Source organism: Camelus bactrianus, chromosome 29 (assembly GCF_048773025.1).
Source record: "Camelus bactrianus isolate YW-2024 breed Bactrian camel chromosome 29, ASM4877302v1, whole genome shotgun sequence".
NCBI lineage: Eukaryota > Metazoa > Chordata > Mammalia > Artiodactyla > Camelidae > Camelus > Camelus bactrianus.
This window is the reverse complement of record NC_133567.1, coordinates 4,056,133-4,074,020: the sequence shown is the minus strand read 5'-3', so window position 1 is coordinate 4,074,020 and position 17,888 is coordinate 4,056,133. Positions and strand designations below refer to the sequence as shown.

At 44.4% G+C, this 17,888-nt stretch overlaps 1 protein-coding gene across 1 annotated transcript in view; it reads right to left on the bottom strand.

The window, feature by feature from the left end:
• XKR4 (XK related 4) overlaps positions 1-17,888 on the bottom strand; it is a 288,910-nt gene that overhangs the window by 184,404 nt on the left and 86,618 nt on the right. The gene's annotated exons all lie outside the window — the stretch shown is intronic.

The following is a 17,888-nucleotide window of genomic DNA, read 5'->3' as shown; positions in this document are numbered from 1 at the left end:
GTCTCCTCGTTTTGGAGACGAGGGGACGGCCTTATTAAATTCTTTAAGTTGTTACGTGTTTTAAGTGATTTCTTCAATTAAATTGCAAATAAGAACATTACATTGATTTTTTTTTTCCTTTGTGGGGATTTTAACTGTTGGATTTAATTATTCCATTTATATTTCACACATGTGCCCCAGGCTTCTGAGAAATGAGAGCGCTGGTCATAAGTCACATAAATAACACACAGTAAATAAAACATTCTCAAACGACTTTACGTTAAAATTTGACTTTCCTTAAAAATTATCGTTTCCTGTAGGTTCATCCTCTTTAGATAAACAGCAGTTATTTTTGGTTCTTTTTGACATTTAATATTTATAGCAAACTATTTTTAGAGAGTGTGTTGTAGAGCTATATTCATAGATGTGGATGCCTCCCGTCTCCTGTCTTTGACTCTCTCGGTCAGGTCTCTCGGTCAGGACCTGAGCTGCACCGTCAGGTCATGCAGGAGCGTGGAGGGCCCAGGACTGCACAAGCTGAATCCACAAGTTGTCACCCTGCCTTTCCACCCTCTCCCTCCCCTGTGTCCTCAGGGTCCTCAGGCTGTTTGTGCAGAAGTGCCACCAAACTGCCCCCTGTAACTGTGAGCCAAGCAGCTCAACCAGGGCCCTTCCAAGGCTTACGGGTTCAGGCAACAAATTTTGTTCCCACACTTTAAGGACGCAACATTGATCAAAAGTGGAGAGAGTGTGCGTCAGACAGACCCAGTTAGCGTGCTGACTCGGGGACCTCAGCCATTGGTTGTTTTGGCCCAGGTGTCCACGTGGGCCACGGTCGCCAGTGGACGCTGAGTGGGGAGCCATGGTACAGGACAGAGTTGCCCTGTCCACATGGACACACGGAGCCCAGGACCTTGGCCATTTCCACTCTTACAGCTCTGATCGCTGAATGCTCCTGTATTGCTTCACCTCTCACACAACAAAACCAGTGTCCTTATTTTAAAAAAAGCAAATAATCTAAAACACTTGAGATAAATAAACCAAAACACTCGAGACAAATAAACTAAACGCTTGAGACTCGTGACGGTACATTTCACGCGGAGTGTCTAGTTTCCCTTTCCGGTTGGTGCCTGTTTCCAATATTCTCTAGAAAACAATGACAGTTGTCAGCCCCACGCAGTGCAATGTCGTTCATTCTAACAGTCACTGCACTGGAACGACTGACGTGCACATGTTCACATGGGTGTTTGCTGCAATGTGACGGATCCTGCACAGTTCAGTGCAGAGTCCACGCCACGCAAAATGCAATTTCCAAATATTGCAGTTGTGCGTGCAACACGAATGATTATCTGGAAATAACCACTGAACTTGTAGAATTCGTCATTATCTTTTTTACAAAACTAAGTTGTCAACTGAAACACTGTACCTTACAGAAATCAAAAATAGCCAGGCGAGGAAGTGAGACAGTCACGCAGGCCTGTGAAATCCAGAGTGCGCACAGGCACATGGTGTGACTTACGTTGCACAAATGCTGAGACAGACACACTCACTGGGAGGGGTGACGGGAAGCACAGGGGACACCCAGCCAGGAGGATGAGGGAACAGCAAGTCTTACGCTGCATTTTATTCCAAATATGTGTGATGTGCTAAGTTTTTTAGTTATTTTATTTAACTCACTGCTGTGATTCTTTTTGCCAAAATCAGGATGTGTATTGATCTTAATATCATCAACGGTAGTTAATATCAGAAAACAACTAAGTCTTAATTAAAAAAAAGATTGTATAGCCCCTTCAGTACCTCTGAAATCGTATACAGTAAATGTTATTACTCGCCACCAATGTTTCTATAGAATGAGAAATGCCATAATGCAATATTCAGACAATCTAATGTTGCATTTCCCAAAATGTTTACCACAGAATAATAAACCTTATGATTCTCTGTAGGAAGAAAGAAGGACGCCTGGTTACCTGAGTTCAGGAGGAGCGGCACGGGCTGCAGCCTAGCTCGGAGACTCTCCAGTGTGCCTGAGAAATGACACCCTCGTGTTGGTTTAACCCAGGACTCCCCCAGCCCGTTCTCTTTCCCATAAGCCTGAATGTTATATTTTCATGAAATCAGAGTTCTTAGAGCTTACTTTGGGGAGTGCTATTTTAAAAGGATTGTATGGCCCAAATCAGTCATGGAGAGTCAAGAATAATCAAAAGTAAATGACACAATTGAGATGGAACAAAATCACATGACACGGTCACTGAGTTAGTTCTGTCCACTGCACAAGAGCCAAGGATCTTTTCTTTAAATTTTCTTCTCCAACATGTTAGTTGGCAAATTTTGGAACTGACACTATGGAAATTTCATCTAGAAAAGTAAACGTACTTTCGAGACACAAGTAAGATTATCCATATCCTTTATTTGAGGACCATCCATTTTCTTTATTCGAAGATTTGCTAAATTGGACTCAGTTAACAGGAACTAATTTTAGAAGGAAAGAAATTTAGTATTTCTGGGCGTTATGAGGACTATCACAAAATGAAAAGAAATAGGATACTCAGTGCTTGAGAGAACAAAAGGATAAAACTGTTAGAGAAAGGAGAGAAAAATGAAGAGGGGGAAGCAAGGAGAAAGAAGAAAATTCAAAAGTAAGAAACATAAATAAATCTAGTGAAGCAATGCGCTTTCCGTCTCACTAAATAGAATGTAAGTACATTTAAATACATACATTTTTGGAAATGTCAGTTTTCTTTCGTTGTTATCTCCCTCTCCTTTGATTTCTTTCCTTTTTTACTGGCTGAAGTGGATCTCGCAAAAGGAGTAAAGAGTTTAGTGGAGGCTCAAGAACCTTAACCTCATCACATCCCACGTTGAACTCTCTTCTCGCACCACGACACCTGCTACCCTCCAAAGACAGGGAATCGCGTGTGCCCAGCTGCCCGCGACAGGACTCTAGCCTCCACCCTGAGCGTCTTTCTGTCCCTTATCTCTGTGTTAAATCAACAAACAACTCAAGCAACTGCACAAGGAAGGCTGGAGCAAAGGTGAACAACCACGGCATATGTTTCATTCTAATTACCGTGAACAATTTAGAGGAATTTCAGCAACTTTCTGGATGTGCACTGGAAGAATTTAAGCTACTTTCTAGAAATGTGGAATAAAAGAAATGCCATCACTTACTTTACAAATTTGGACACAATCCTATATTATACTACTTTCTTGTGTGTCAAATGTCTTGACTTTATTTGGATTATAAACCCCTCGAGGGGAGCATCACGCCTTATTTCTGACTTACAAATTTCCATACTGCCTCATCTATTACTGAACACAGAGTGGTACTTTAAATACTTTTTGGATAAATGGATTAATAATAATACTAACACAAAATCAGAGGACAAAAGAGGGCTTCCATGGGAGACCTGTTAGTCATACGAAGGACTGGAGGAGTGAAGGGTTTGTGAGAGAAATACTCTCTCACCCAGCCAACACCGCAGCCTGGATGTCCCTGCTAATTCTTTGAAGACTGGGGGTCACACTGACGTGTGTGTGGTGGTCGTCCATTGGGCCTGCTGCCCAGCCTTACCTGTGGCAGCGGCGTCCCAGCTTTCCCTTGAGTAAGTAAGGGCGCCTCCGCTCGGTGTGGAGGCTCACCCCCAGCAAGGCGCTCTCTCCTCTCCTGGACGAGGGTGGGGCATGAGGTTCAAGTTCAGCCAGCTTTTCTAGGACTCTGAACTTTGAGTGGAGATGACTGAACCTCATGGTGTTGCCCTAAAGAAAGTCCCCTGTGTCCACGACCTCCATCCCTGAAGCTGCCTGGCTTCGGCCCTTTCTGTGGTGTGAATGACTTCATCTTCCTCAAAATGCAAAGTGCTCTCCTTTAAATAAAATCAATATTTTAGGCAGGATCAGGTAAATGAAATAGGCAAAGAGTCACAATGCCCTCGAGAAACAGAGAAGATGGGCTGCAGGTAAGGAGAGGTCTGTCCACACTGGACTATTAACGCTAATGGTAGCCGCTCTGATGCAGCCTGCGCCCCAGGCAGGGCACGTGGGAAATACTCACACTCATCCTCACGATTAAGTAAACATCCTCCTTTTAAAGAGTATAAATTGAAGATCAGAGCTGAGGTTAAGTAACTAGCTCCAGATCGGCCAGTTGGTAAGCGGTGAAGCTAGAACCCGCTTCTCGGCGCGCAGGAGAGAGGCCGGACGGAGCCCCTGGGGGAAGGACGGCGAGCTCGCGGCGGCGGCACTCAGAGCCCAGACCGACCCGGCACGGGAGCGGACACGTGCGGGGTTCAGTGGGGCGCGCCAGCCCGGCAGCGGCCCGGGTCCGGGGGGCTCCGCGGCCACAGCGGGCCCCGCCCGCGCCCCCCCCCCCGCCCCCGCGCCCCCACCCCCGCGCCGGGCCGCACCGCCAGGGCTCCGGAGCCGCCGACTGCAGCGCGCGGCGCGGGCGGCGGCGCGGCTCTATTCTTTTAAGCATTTTTTGAATTGTTTTCTATCCCAAGAAAATTAAATATTTATGATCACGTTTGCTGGCTCTGCAGCATTTGCTTAGGACGCTTGACGTCCAGGAAGGCTCACGTGCTTCCTCTCCCGTGTGGCCCCTAACGGAACATTTCGGAGTCTTCGCCTTTGTCACACTTGACCGCTTGTTTATTCTATTCATCTGATTACACAAGCCAAGGTTCGGAATCTGTTGTTTTCAGGGCTCTCCTAAGTTTTTGATCTAACGTATTAAGAACCCAGTCATTTGGAGGGAAAGACAGATGTCAAATTAGATGCCTGGACTTTGAAAAACCTCTAGCATTTCCTACTTAAGCAACGGATTGGCTATGGGCATACATTCCCGCATTTTATGGACGGACATGCTCTTACTTATTTTTTTTTTTAATTCTTTATTTTAGTAGTATCTATTTGTTGCTTGCATATGAACTTTAAGATGCAAGTTTCTGTAATTATTAGGAACCTTACAGGGACCTGCTTTAAAGGGCTGCTGTGAGACTGCAATGAGATAATAATTCATTAAGCTCTCCTTCCATACCCAAGCTCATGCACCGAGTGCCAGTCACTGCTAGGCATGGAGCAACGGAGGGCTTGTAAAGGCGGGAACATGGCCCCAGCCACTGGGAACTTGGGGCCTTACAGGGATCTAAGGCAAATACGTGTAGAAACGTCAAAGAGACCAGAATGAACACCACTGAGGCCCGCTCCCGCCACCAACCGCAGCCTGCTGTGTCACCTCGGAGCCCAGTCACACAGGAGCTGCGTGACCCAAGCCTTTGCCAAGAACAAACCTCCACTCTCAGCATGAACTGCAAACATCCGGAGTTAAGCGGGAAGAGCCTATTCTGAATGGGAAGGAACCAGGGATCCAAGGCTGGACTGTGAACGGATCAGCTGTCATTTACTGTTTAAGGGCCCAGCAGCAGTGCTCTGACGAGCCCCTCAGATATCACTGCCATGTCCTGCTGTCACTCAGAGATGGTGGGAACTGACCACCCGAAGGCTCGGGGAAAGGCTTACAGACGTCCAGGCTCTGACAAGGGACACATGCCTCTCCGTCTTGGCAGGGTTCATGCCAGAATAAAGGCCTCTGTCTAAAGGGGGAAAAAAAAGACTGCTTCTAGAATTTGATATGAGGTGGATCTTAGAGTCTTTCATTTGATTAAATCTCTTTCTGAACCTGGAGGTGTTTGGAATACCTGCTCTTGTGTGTGTCTCCGACGCAGGGGAGGTTCCTGGAGGCGCTAACGTCCCCGCAACGAGCCAGGTAAGGACGAGCCAGGTAAGGACGAGCCAGGTAAGGGTTCGCAGCAGACAAGGGGGTGCCCCTTTCACGGAAGTGTAACAACGCCTCAGAAAGTGTGGAATCGTTATCTATTGTTTGTTCAAACTTACATCTCTTTCAAAGAACCTGATAACTCGTTATTAAAGGTGCCTTATAAATAAAAATGGAAATGTTCTGTATGAAGGTTTGTATCACGAAGAAAAACAAAAATCTATGGATCCACTAATACTGGAACTATTTTAAAATCAGTTTTCAGAAGAGATTGAAAGTCTTCCAATTTCTTATGACTGAAAAGGTACAGGTTGCAATGATTTTGATGTGAGTGCTTCCCCTTTCGTTTTAGTTCTAGCGGTGATTTCTGTGCACTTTTAACACTAAAATCCAGGCAGAACAAACACGTGTGAGACAGAATCTCAGTCTCCTCTGACGTACAGATAACTCCCACTTAAAGTTTAGGTCATGTCACCTCAACAGCGCTCATAAGGAGTTCAGTTTCTTGATAAAAGCAAATTGAAGGTCCTCTGTTTCCTAAATAAAATGTCCTTCGGATTTAAATGATAATAACCACATATCACATGACATCGTTGAATCGCCTGGTACAAAAACAGGCTTTCATGACAGAGAAGTGAAGTCAAGACGGAGCCCGCCCCTGGAGCTACGCGGCCCTGCGTGGACGATCATGCTTTCTCGGCTTCCTTTGCTCGCATCTAGAGTAAGTGGTGTAACGTGCGGCTCACTGGTTCTTATGAGAGCAAGTGGGACGCTTGTTCAGTGGTGCCCCCCAGTCCCCTTCCTCTGTCTCTGATTGCCTTTCGAGAGAGAAAGTTTGAAAAAACATCTAAAGAAAAATGAAGGAGAGTCAGGGGGAAGAGTTAGAAAAGATCACCTATTCTGATTGTCATTCGTTTTTGTCATTCAGGTGCAGAATAGAACAAAGCCTTCTTGTGTGTTCATCACGGACCCCGTGACTTTGCCCCCAGCCAGAGGTAAGCACTGCCCTAAGGTTTGTGTTTGTGATTTCATTGTCTTTGCAGACAGTCTTCTGAGGCTATGCTACGTAGCTATCTATTTACACAGCTATCTAATTATCTATCATCTATCTATCTATCTATCTATCTTCTAATCTACTTGGTTTTGCCCTGTATCCTTTTCATCTCTATGAACAAACAGTATCATACTTATGAAGACTTCTGCAACTGGCTTGTGTCTACAATTCATTTGTTTACAGTTGTAGATGACTCGTTTTTTATTGCTGAGTAATATTCCATCGTTTGAATATACCACAAAAATGCAAGGGTATTTCTGGGTTAGAGACTCAGGAAAGGAGTAGCTAGGTCAAAGAGTATTCACATATTCAATTTTATGAAATAATGCCAAGTGATTTTCTGATATGGTGATACCAATTTACACTCCCACTGGCAGTATGTGAGCAGATCTTATAGTTTCAAATCTCCTCCAATACTTGGTATTACCAGAATTCTAACTTTTCATCAATCTATAATGCAAAATGGGATGATGCTGCAGTTTTAATTTGGATTTCTCAAGCGGCAAATATAGTTTAGCATATTTTCATATGTTTACTAGTCATTAACTTACCTTTCCTGTGAAAGGATTATTCGTGTCTTTTTGCATAGTTCTTCTGAACTTTTTTTGTGAAAGGTATTTATTTGTAATTCTAATCCTTTATTGTTTTATGTGAGAAAAAATATCTTATTCCATATCAAGGCTTGTTTTTCCATTATATTTATAGTAATTTTATTAACAGAAATTTCTAATTTTAATGTTGTTGACTCCTTAACATTTTATGGTTTTTATTGTTTTGTTTAAAACTCATCAGTCTTTTTACAGATAATGCTTTTTATTGCATTGTTTAAAAAAATATTTCCCTACCCTAGGTTCATAGAGATATTCCCCTACAGACCATTAAAATCTTTGTCTTAAATATTTAGGCTTTTAGCCCATGTGGAATTTATTTATTTTTGTATGCTATTATGTAGGATCCAATTTCAACTTTTCCATATTAATAAATGACTCAGCACCATTTATTGAACAGTTAGTTCTCACCAGTTGTTTACAATGCCATCTGTATCATAATCAAGTGACCACAAATATGTAGGTCTTGTTCTGGGCTCTCAGTTCCATTCTGTAGTCTGTCTGTCTGTCCCTGCACCGACACCATACACTTTCTTGATTACAATAGCTTTATTGTAAGTCTTGCTATCAGGTACTTCATCAGGAGAGTTTTGGCTATGCTTTCCCCTTCCATGTGCATTTTAGAATCATTTTGCCAAGTTCCTGTGAAAGTACTTGATGGATTTTGATTTGACTTTCCTTAATCAATCTGTACAGATCAATATCAGAGCATTGATAATGTGTGGTTTTTAATCCTCCTATCCATGAATATGGTATATATCTATACTTATTTTGTTCTCCCTTTAAAAATTTCCAACAACTTATAAAATTTTTCCATGAAGGCCTTGATTTTTTTGTTACATGTATTTTTCTTTAGTATTTTAGATTCTACTGTAAATGATGTTTTGGGGGGGATAAGAGGAGAATAGTTTTCAGTGTAGACAGTTGTGCCGTTTACAGGAAAACACTATGGTTTTTTTTTCCTTTTCAATCCTCCTAATTATTTTTCTTGAATTATTTTCTTGAAATTATTTTTATTGTATTAGTGAATACCTCAAAATCAGTTCTGAATAAAGTGAGCATTAGTGAGCACTTTTGTCTTCTTGCTCTTGATTTTAGAGGAAATACTTCTAATGGCTCACTACAAAGAGTAGTGATTGTTACAGGTTTTGGGTAGATAGCCTTTATCAATTTAAGGAAGTATATTCTTGTCCTAGTTTCTAAGGGCTTATTTTTAAAACTATGATAAGGTGTTGGGTGGTATCATTTTTCTATACCTAGTAAGATGTAGTTTTTAAACTTTTTGTTTGTTATTATGGTGAGTTATATTTGTAAATTTTTTAATGGTAAACTATTCTTGCATTCTTAATATTAATCCAGATTGATCATGGCTGGATTCAGTTTGCTAGTATTTTTAGTAATTTTACATCTGTATCCACAAAGGTGATTGTTCAGTAATTTTTATTTTTTATACTGATATTTTTCAGTTTTCACATCATAATATAAATTAGGAGGTGTTCCTTTTTTTATTCTTTGGGGAAAAATTAATTTTTAATTCTTTGGAGTGAAGTAAATCTTACTTGTTTAATCCAGAAAAAGACTTACTATGCTACCTGCACTAAGTAACTTCGTTAGGCCAGATTAAATTATACAGTCTCAGCGTTTGGGTAAGTTCTGACCTCAACAGTGAGCCCTAAGGGGGTCCCCGAATGTAGGAGATGCATGAGGAGTTCTTGTCTATCCTGTGCTGATGGGATATTCCTCACCAGTTGGATGAAGAGTATGAGCAAAGCAAGTAAATTTGGCCTGGGCTTTAGGAAGTGTTTTTGTAGTATACGCTAAACTCGAATCAGTTTAAGAGGCATATGATAAAGATGTTAGAATTCACCATACAGGAAATATTAACTGACAGTAGAATCAGAATTTACTATCCTATTTTGCTAAAGACACATAGCCTTGAGGAATAGTTTCCTTTTGTGCACAGCTCTAAAACGTGCATTTCATAAATCAGAATTCTCTGACATCAAGAGAGGTAACTTGCTCAATAAATGATGTTTTGGTTTGTTTTGCTACTAGCCCCAGATGCAAGCGGGAGCCTCCTTTACAAATAGAAGTGGGGGGTCAGCTTTTCTTCCCCTTACTTCTCCACCCGGAGGAGAAGGAAACTTCAGGGTCAGTGCAGCCCTGCCCACTCCACTCCCTGAACTGAGAATTACACCACAGATTACCACGGCCAGGGCAGGGAAGCAAAACCTCAGCGAGATTGAGGGACTTGCCTAAACGGTACTATTTTTATTTTAAAACACCATCACACCTCGATATATTTTTGCCGACATCTATGTGTTTGTGTGAAAACGATCAGTAACAGCTGGGCCTTTAGGACGAGTTAATCTTTTCATTCATTATTTATTCTTCATCAACTTGTATCAAGTATTCACTATAGTCAAGGTATTGAGCCGAGTATAATGTAGGCAACATAAATAAAACATTCCACTAAGTGAGCATCTATTAAGTCCCTTTAAGGTCCAGGCACCGTGTTACACATGGTGAACATTATGAACATCACTGCCTCGGATGCCCTTAGAAACAATATTGTCCTCAACATGCTGACAGTCTATCACTTTTACTCACAATCAGCAAACCAAATCCTTTTGAAATACGTGCTGAGTTGTACTTTGGTTACTTAATTTTCTATTTTTCTTTGTCTGAGCTGCTCTTATATTGACAGCTCTGTTTCCAGACTCAGCAAACAAATGTGTAGCGGTAGATGCCACACAGAAGACCCCCTGGCAGGGAAGATGTCTGACCCTGTTGCGCAGGAAGTCCTCTCATGGTCTGATTTCACTATTGATGGAAGGTAGGAGTTGGAGGGATAGGTCAACCGTAGTCAGTTTGGACCTCTACCAGCAAATGACCCCACCGAAGTGTGCTTAAAATGCCCCTTCATTGCCACATTTGTGTAGAATGCACAACGTCACAAAAGACAGACAGTACGTCAAAGGACACACGGGGCTGACAAGACACTTGAAGAGGACTTTGGCCAGTGAGAGCTGCACGGCCAAGCAAGCAGCTCGTGCTCTCCAGCATGCACGACAGCCAGGCAGCCAGCACTACGTGGAGCGATGCAAAAAAGAGCGCCTCTCAGTAGGAATCAATGGACAGTGACGACCCAAAGATGCAAAGACACAGAACCATCCCCTAATAGTAACAAAGGCTCTGGTGTGAGAAAATGGTAGATCTCAGCTCAGACTTTGGGAGCAATCACTGAGAAAAGAATCAGCAAAACTTGAAAAAAAAAGTTTTTATCAATTATTACTAAAAAAGAACTGTACATTTTTTACCCATGCTCTACTGGATGTTCCTTACTGTTCTGTATGTGTGTTTATACCTAATGTATAATCAATAATAAATTATTCTTGTCCTACTGTGTGCAATCATTATCAGCCAACTGTGTTTCGGTTTTTAGTATTCTTTAATACGCGACCTGCTTCAGCTATGGCTATAAACTGACATAAGAACAGGGTGAACACCACCATACAATTTGATCAAACGTCTATTACTCAGAAGAGAGAAAAACTAGGACTGCGTCATCTTTACAGAATGCTACTTTAATGAGATTTACTTCTGGCTGAATTACATAGAGAGGGTCAACCCTAGCCTTGGATTTTAAGACCAAAACAACAAGGCAATGGAGAATACAGTAAAGAACTATCCTTCCGTGTCTAAACCTGAAGCCAATAGGCTAATATCCGACCCGGGACGGCATAGCTCAGACACAACTATAAAGGGTGCCGCTTGACCTCAGTGGGTGAGGAAGCACAAACCCTCCACCCCGCCAGCTTTACTGAGATACAACGGACACGGAGGTGCAACCCTTTTAAAGACAGAGGCTGGTGTCCACATTCTTCCACAGGGAGTCATCCAATAAAACTGCCTAACTGCTGGTTATTTTAAAAAGTTATTTTAGAAACTGAAATGAACATAGTAACCTACTATGGTGAAGAGCCCACGTGGGTCCTTCGTGTTCGTGTTGCCTTCCTATCCTGGGACGTTCCCGGAGGCACCTGTCCAAGGGGTTGTGCACCAAATCTTATCTATGCAACAACCTAATTGATTTCCAAGCCATCAAATTTTTGGCATAGGCAATCAAATTTCCCTCTTCTTTTAAAGAGATGTGCAAATAACAAAATGGCAATGTTCAGAGCTTCAGAATAAATAAACGTAGACATGCTCTGAATGACGTCTGGATATGTAGGCCCTTCTAATGAAGTTGCCTCTGACCGATTCATAATTTAATAATTTAGCTTGAATCCCTGAGACATTTCCAGTTTTACCTCTTCTTCTGATTACTTGCGAACTTGTTATTTTATTCCCGGAAGACAGCGAAAGAACACGGGAGGGCGCCTAGGACTGTCACTGAGAATACCTTACAGTCACCACGCTAGTTAATCTTGATCACAGTTACGTGTGACAGGTTTGTCAAAGGAAACGCCAACGGCAAGAGCAGACCAAAAGCCGGAGCAGGGGGAGACACAAGACTCGAAGAGGTGAGCTCTGTGTTTCTTGGCCTGATCTCCGACAGGAGTTCATCGTTCCACCTTCGGGCAAGTGGCTGGATCTTCCCATAACCAGGTCTGCGAGGAAACAAGTGCTACCAAAGATTCTGTGCTCAGACACTCACGTCTAGGGAAAGAAATGTGCACATAAAAGCGGAGAAAGACGTGGGTTCCGCGCTGGCCCTGCCGTTTACATCTTCCCAGCAGGAGCTCAGGCCGCTCCCCGCCTCTGGGGCTGTGGGTGCCCCCCTGAGAGCTGAGCTGTGCGGTGAAGGGCGAGCAGGAGGGGCCCCTCAGCCTGCGGAGCAGCAGCAGCAGCTGCGTCCAGGCATGCACCCGAGCTAACTGCAGCTCTGCGGCCCCTTCCCCGCTTAGAGGCTTTCAGAGAAGAGCGGCCATTCCCCCCCCCCCGCCCCGCCGCGCGGGGCAGGCGCTCCAGGAGCGTGGGTTTGTCCGCCAGGCCTGTGTTCCTAGCGGCAGCGCCGTGAGGCTCACGGGAGTCAGAGCTGCGTTTTTGCTGATTAAGCAGGCGGCTCCCGCGGGGCGGGCCGGCTCCCCGCAGAAGCGGCCTCTCACGCCCGGCCTTGGTGTCTTTCGTGCTATTTACCTTCTTTCTGTGATAATTACCTGCAACTTCTTTCACCACTTCCAATCAAAATCTTTACTCCTGACCATGAAAAACAAACCAAAAAAGGCCTCCAAAATTGTGTTTTTCATTAGAAATGGACCTTTTTTACGAAATCATAACTATCAAAAATCGAATGCCTCCTAAGGTGACTGAGCCAGCTTTTCTCTGACAATCTTTGTGGCCCATCCGGCAGCGTCTCTTTCAGAGGCTGGGTCTCTTCATCACAGCGGTGGGCTTGTCTCAGCTCTGGCTCAAGACAGACACACAGGAGACACACAGGAACAAACCCGCCGAGTCGTCGTCGTGTGCTGTGGACGGCGGGAGTTTCACGGCCTTCATTCGCTCTGTTTATGTGTCATCAGAAGACGTGTCACATGAAGTCCTCATCGTGAGATGCTCCAGAGACCAGTCACTTAATCTGGCACCTGCTCTTTTCATCAAATACAGACACTTTATATTGTGGAGGTACCCCTTCCTTACAATTATTGAATATACTGTTTTGCAAAAGAATGGAAATAAAACAGCATTGACTTCTCTTGGTCAAACTCTTTACTAACAATTTTTCAAAAGAAGCTGGAGGACACATTCTTGGTCCAGTAGCCCCGAAGGAGGTACCCCCGCACTTCTTTTTTCTGAATTTGCTGTTTCCACTTTGCTGACATCCTAAGCACATTGGTTCGTTTATTCCACCAGTCTTTATTGAGCCTTTCAGCACGAAAGTAGAATAGAAGGAACATTCCCCGCTTCTGAATTTGAGTCTGATTTTATAACCACAAGTGCACGTCTAACCAACCACCTAAGTTTAAAACAAAATAAAACACCGGAAGGTGCAAGCGTGTATGAAAATTCTGAAATGCGATCAACTAGGCAGGAAAGCTTTGTTCTCCTTAAAAAAAGAAAAGAAAGGAAACGTAAGAAACATAAGAGGCTGGCTAATTGTCATCTCCTTTACTCAAAATCAGAATTTTTTTTTTTTTTTTTTTTTTTTGCTGTTTCTGTTTTAGGAAATGCAAGAAAGTATAGAATCAAATGCATGTTCTTCACTTTTCCAGCCGTGCTGGCATTAATCAGAACGCTCAGGAGAGCCTCTAGACAGCTGCCTTCGCAGCTAGTTAGGGTGGCAGTCAGGAGAGCGGTGACACCCAACACACGTGCTCCGAACAAGCACCTAGCGCGGCCCCCGGGTGGGCCCGACCAGCCTTCCCCCATCCCCAAGGCCGCCCTGTGGAAAGTTGTCTCAGTTTGTTTATTTACCTTTGAAAACAGCGAGATGTATCATTGATGCCTTCTTGCTGTCCTCCACTGTGCCATCTCTGTTACCACTAGAAACTAAGTGAAGAAAATGCTCGTCTACATTTGTATGAGGTGCCCCCGGGACGAGAGGGCGCACACGCAAGATTCCAGCTCAAAATCTACTTTCCGGGAATCGTCCCCTCTTTACCCAACTCCAAATTCTATTCTTTCCCTACTCCCTGTGCCCTCAGATAAATATTATTCAGCTTTTAATGCCACTTCACCTCACGCTGTGATTTGTCGCTCAAGAACGGAATTCGTTGCGTCTACACATCACTTCCAGCAAATCAAATGTTCCAGAAAGGCAGGGATCTTGCTGTCACTTAAAATAAGGCCACGCATCTTCGCAGTCCCTATGCCTAGTGACATTCTCTGTACACAGTTGCCAAAGGCGTGCTTGCTGGGACTTGGGTTTTCCTGACTGCTGGAAACTCCCCTGAGTCCTTCCTTCCAGCGCAGTGCTTCTCAGTCTTGGCTACACGTTTGAGTTACCTGGGGAGTCTGAAAGACACCAGTGCCTGCGCCCCTCACTGGAAGACTGTGAGTTAACTAGTCTGGGTGTGGCCCGGACTTTTCTGCTTCCCCAGGTGTTCCGTCTTCAGCCAAGGCTGAGAATCACTGCTCCAGCTGCCATCTTCCCCAAACTTCCCCAAAAGAATAACGTGGAAACTTAAGAACTTCACAGCTTAGCAAGATTATCCCATCAATTTCATCCAGTGGGTCTGAGATGGAGTCACCTCATATACACTCTAACCACCCCCTCCAGGAACTGTCATCATCAGACAGTTTGAAGAGGCAGAAAAGGCGGCTCACAGCTGCCCTGAGCGTAATGAGGTGCACTATTGCCGGCTTCCACCCATGAGTGCCCAGGGGCCGCAGACACGAGGCGGGCTAGGGTGCAGTTTGGGTGGTGAGGGAGGCAGGGAAGGGGAGGACCGCATGGTATGAGTCCAAAGCCAAGTCACAGATTTTGGAAGCAAGGGCAATGGCTGGCAGGCTTCATGTCTGCTTTGCTATTACAGACAATGTCACGGTTGGTGTCAACTGTGATCTGCACTCTACATGCTTGTCATTTCATCAAACACCCTGGTAGCTATTCTACGCCAAGCTTCTTGCCCCACATTTTGCTAAGCTGCACATGGAACAAGGCCCCAGTGAAGTGGTCTCATCCGTCATCTCAAATGCCTGCACCCTCGGGAATCCGCTCCAGCTGGGGCTGGATTCAGAGGCTGTCCCTGAAGGTGCGAGTGGGCACAGCCACTCTGCAGACTGCAGTGATTCTGGAAATTGCTATCTCTAATGGCTGCTCTGGCTGGCTTTTTAAAAAAGAGGGTTTGCATTTGAGTTTAGAAATGGCCTCATTTCTTTTTTTAAATCTTCGTCTTCAGTGATGATACATTTTGGTCTGTCCTTTGCTTAGAGCGCAGAATTAAATCTTACCCAAATGGAGGCACTACACCTTGAAGGGATTACAAGTGTGTTGAGATCCCTGGACACGTAGCAGAGAAGAACAAACCTGACTCTATATTGATCTGTTCCTTTAGCTCTAACCCCGGGCTCTGTTTCCTGGGCTGAGTCATGCTGGCTCTGCACCTTTTGAAAAGAATGTTGCCTAGAGCCTGAAACATACAGGGCAGCCCACTCTCAACGTGTTGACCTTTAAAGTTATAACACTTTCCCATTTATACAGAGATGAAAAGTTGCAGAACAGAGAATAACATCTGTCTTATTGGAGGTTTGTAGGAACATTGTGACCAGACCTACCTAGACAGCTGCAAGAAGAAAGAATTCCAGCACTGAGAAGTTTGCAACCACCAGCCACATGCCCTCCCCTCTTATTATAAAAGAAGCTTGAATTCCAAGTCAGGGAAGATGGTTCTCTTGAGACACTAGCCCACCATCTTCTCATTCGCTGGCTTTCCAAATAAAATCACTACTCCTTTCCCTAACAGTTCATCTCTCCATTTCTTGGCCTGTCATGCAGCGAGCGGTAACAACTTGGACTTGGTAACAGATGAGGCTTCGGAGCTGCAGGAGAGCCCAGGCTCCTGGCCCCCAGCCATAATGCTGGTCATTTCCAGGTGGGCTGTGATGTCAAAACATTGGAAATGCTGCTTAAAGAGCCTTCCTGGTGAGTAAAATGCTGAGCCATGAACGTAACGTACTCGAGAAACAAAAAGACCACGTCACTGGTGAATCTTGAAATGCTCATTGTTGCTCCGGAACCATCCGGACGGCACCGAGGGTGAATTCACAGTCTGGGAAGGGGCCCCTTGGCGAGGGTCCTCCCGTCTAGAAAGTGCACCACGTAGCCCTTTCCTATAAACCTCCTAAGGCAACTCTCCCTCCGCCACAGTAGCCACGCCACTCAGGTTCTATAAATCATTTCACTCCAAGGCCTGGAGCCAGTTGGTTTAATGAATATTAAACTTTGTGTCCCTTATGCCCCTGGCTGATTACAGATTCGCTAACTTTTAAGAGGCAAGGCCAAGCTATCGAGTACCCTTCAAATTCGGAGCCAATTCCCTTGTTAGGGTTCCGTCCTTATTGGAATCTGAATGGCTGCTGGCACTGTGTCTCCCTCTTCACAATGTTGCCTAAATGAGAGCATTCTTGAGCAGGGACCATGCCTTAAAGCAGGTAACAAGAAGCAAAACTAATGTCGAAGCTGCCATTTTGTAAATAAAGAAGTTATGTCTAGAAGAATGGTGCTCCTTTGTAATATTAAGAAGCTGTCTGATTTAATAACACATTTCCCAAACAACGTAGAGAGAGGCCCTATTTGGACACTAAGGTATTGATTAGAAACAGTCTCTTCCTATAAATGTCTGACTGTGGAAGCAGCAAGAGGCCGGACAAACCCAACGGCCGATTTCAGGGCCTCTCCAGAGCCACCGGAATGTTGGCTTTCCACTGGGCCACTGGGCCATGCGGTCACCCCTCACTTCACAGAACACTGGAAAATTCCAGAATCAGATCTAAAGGCTCTTTCCTTCTCTCTCATGATTACAAAGCTCCCCCATGTCTGCCTGTCTGTCTGTCTGGCAAGCTCTCCTACAGGCAGGGGGAGGGGTGAAACTGGAGGGGGGAGGGGGCTGCCCGCTGCAAAGCAGCTGTGTCCTCCCTGGTGAATTGTAAAACTTCTCCACGCCTCAATTTTCCCAGAAATGTTATGAGGAAAACGACATATTTTAAATTACCCTGGAGTCCAGGAAGGACAGAGATGTATAGCCGTAACATAGCTCTCTCCTTACTGCCCGGGGTAAACTGAGTTTGCGTTATTCCAGCATGAGCCCTGTCACCACGCTGACTGTTAGCACAGAAACATCCCAGGGACGTGACCGTGTTCCAGGGGTGCCGTCTTCTCAGCTCAGCCGCAGCCACAATGTGTGTGAGCGCCTCTGATCCGCCGGCGCGGGCCTAGGGGCTGCGGATGGACACGGAGGAGACACGGAAGGCACTGGTCTTGATTTCTCCCTGACTCTCAGGTAGGAGACAGAACGTCAACCTAATTCATTTGATTCGCTTTTAGATTCTCATTTGTGTCATTATCTGTGCCGGGGCCAATATCTACCCTTTAACAAAAAAAACACGCAAATGACAGAAACAACAAATTCCCTGAAGAGAATCTACAATGTTCTGCTGAGAGGAAACGTTCACTCAGATCGTAGCAGTGCCTCAGTGTTAGTTAAGGTAAACTAGAAGGGTGTTTTAGTTACATTCAGCTGGCTTACTGTTAACTAGGATTCAATACTGGTACAGCTTAGAGCAGCTGTTTACAAATATTTAGTTTGTCTTAGTTTGTTACCTTATGTTTAACCTGTTTAGCTGTCATTAAGACATTACAAACACTTGTTTCTGCTGAAAGATGCCCCAGAAGTCAAGGAGGTGTAGACCCGGGGTAGACCCAACCAAGGTACAAACAGCCTCTCTCCGTTATAACTTTCATAAACAAGGCTTTCTTTTTTCCAGTAGTAAAAATGATGCTAACTCACACAGCTGTGTCAACAGAACATTG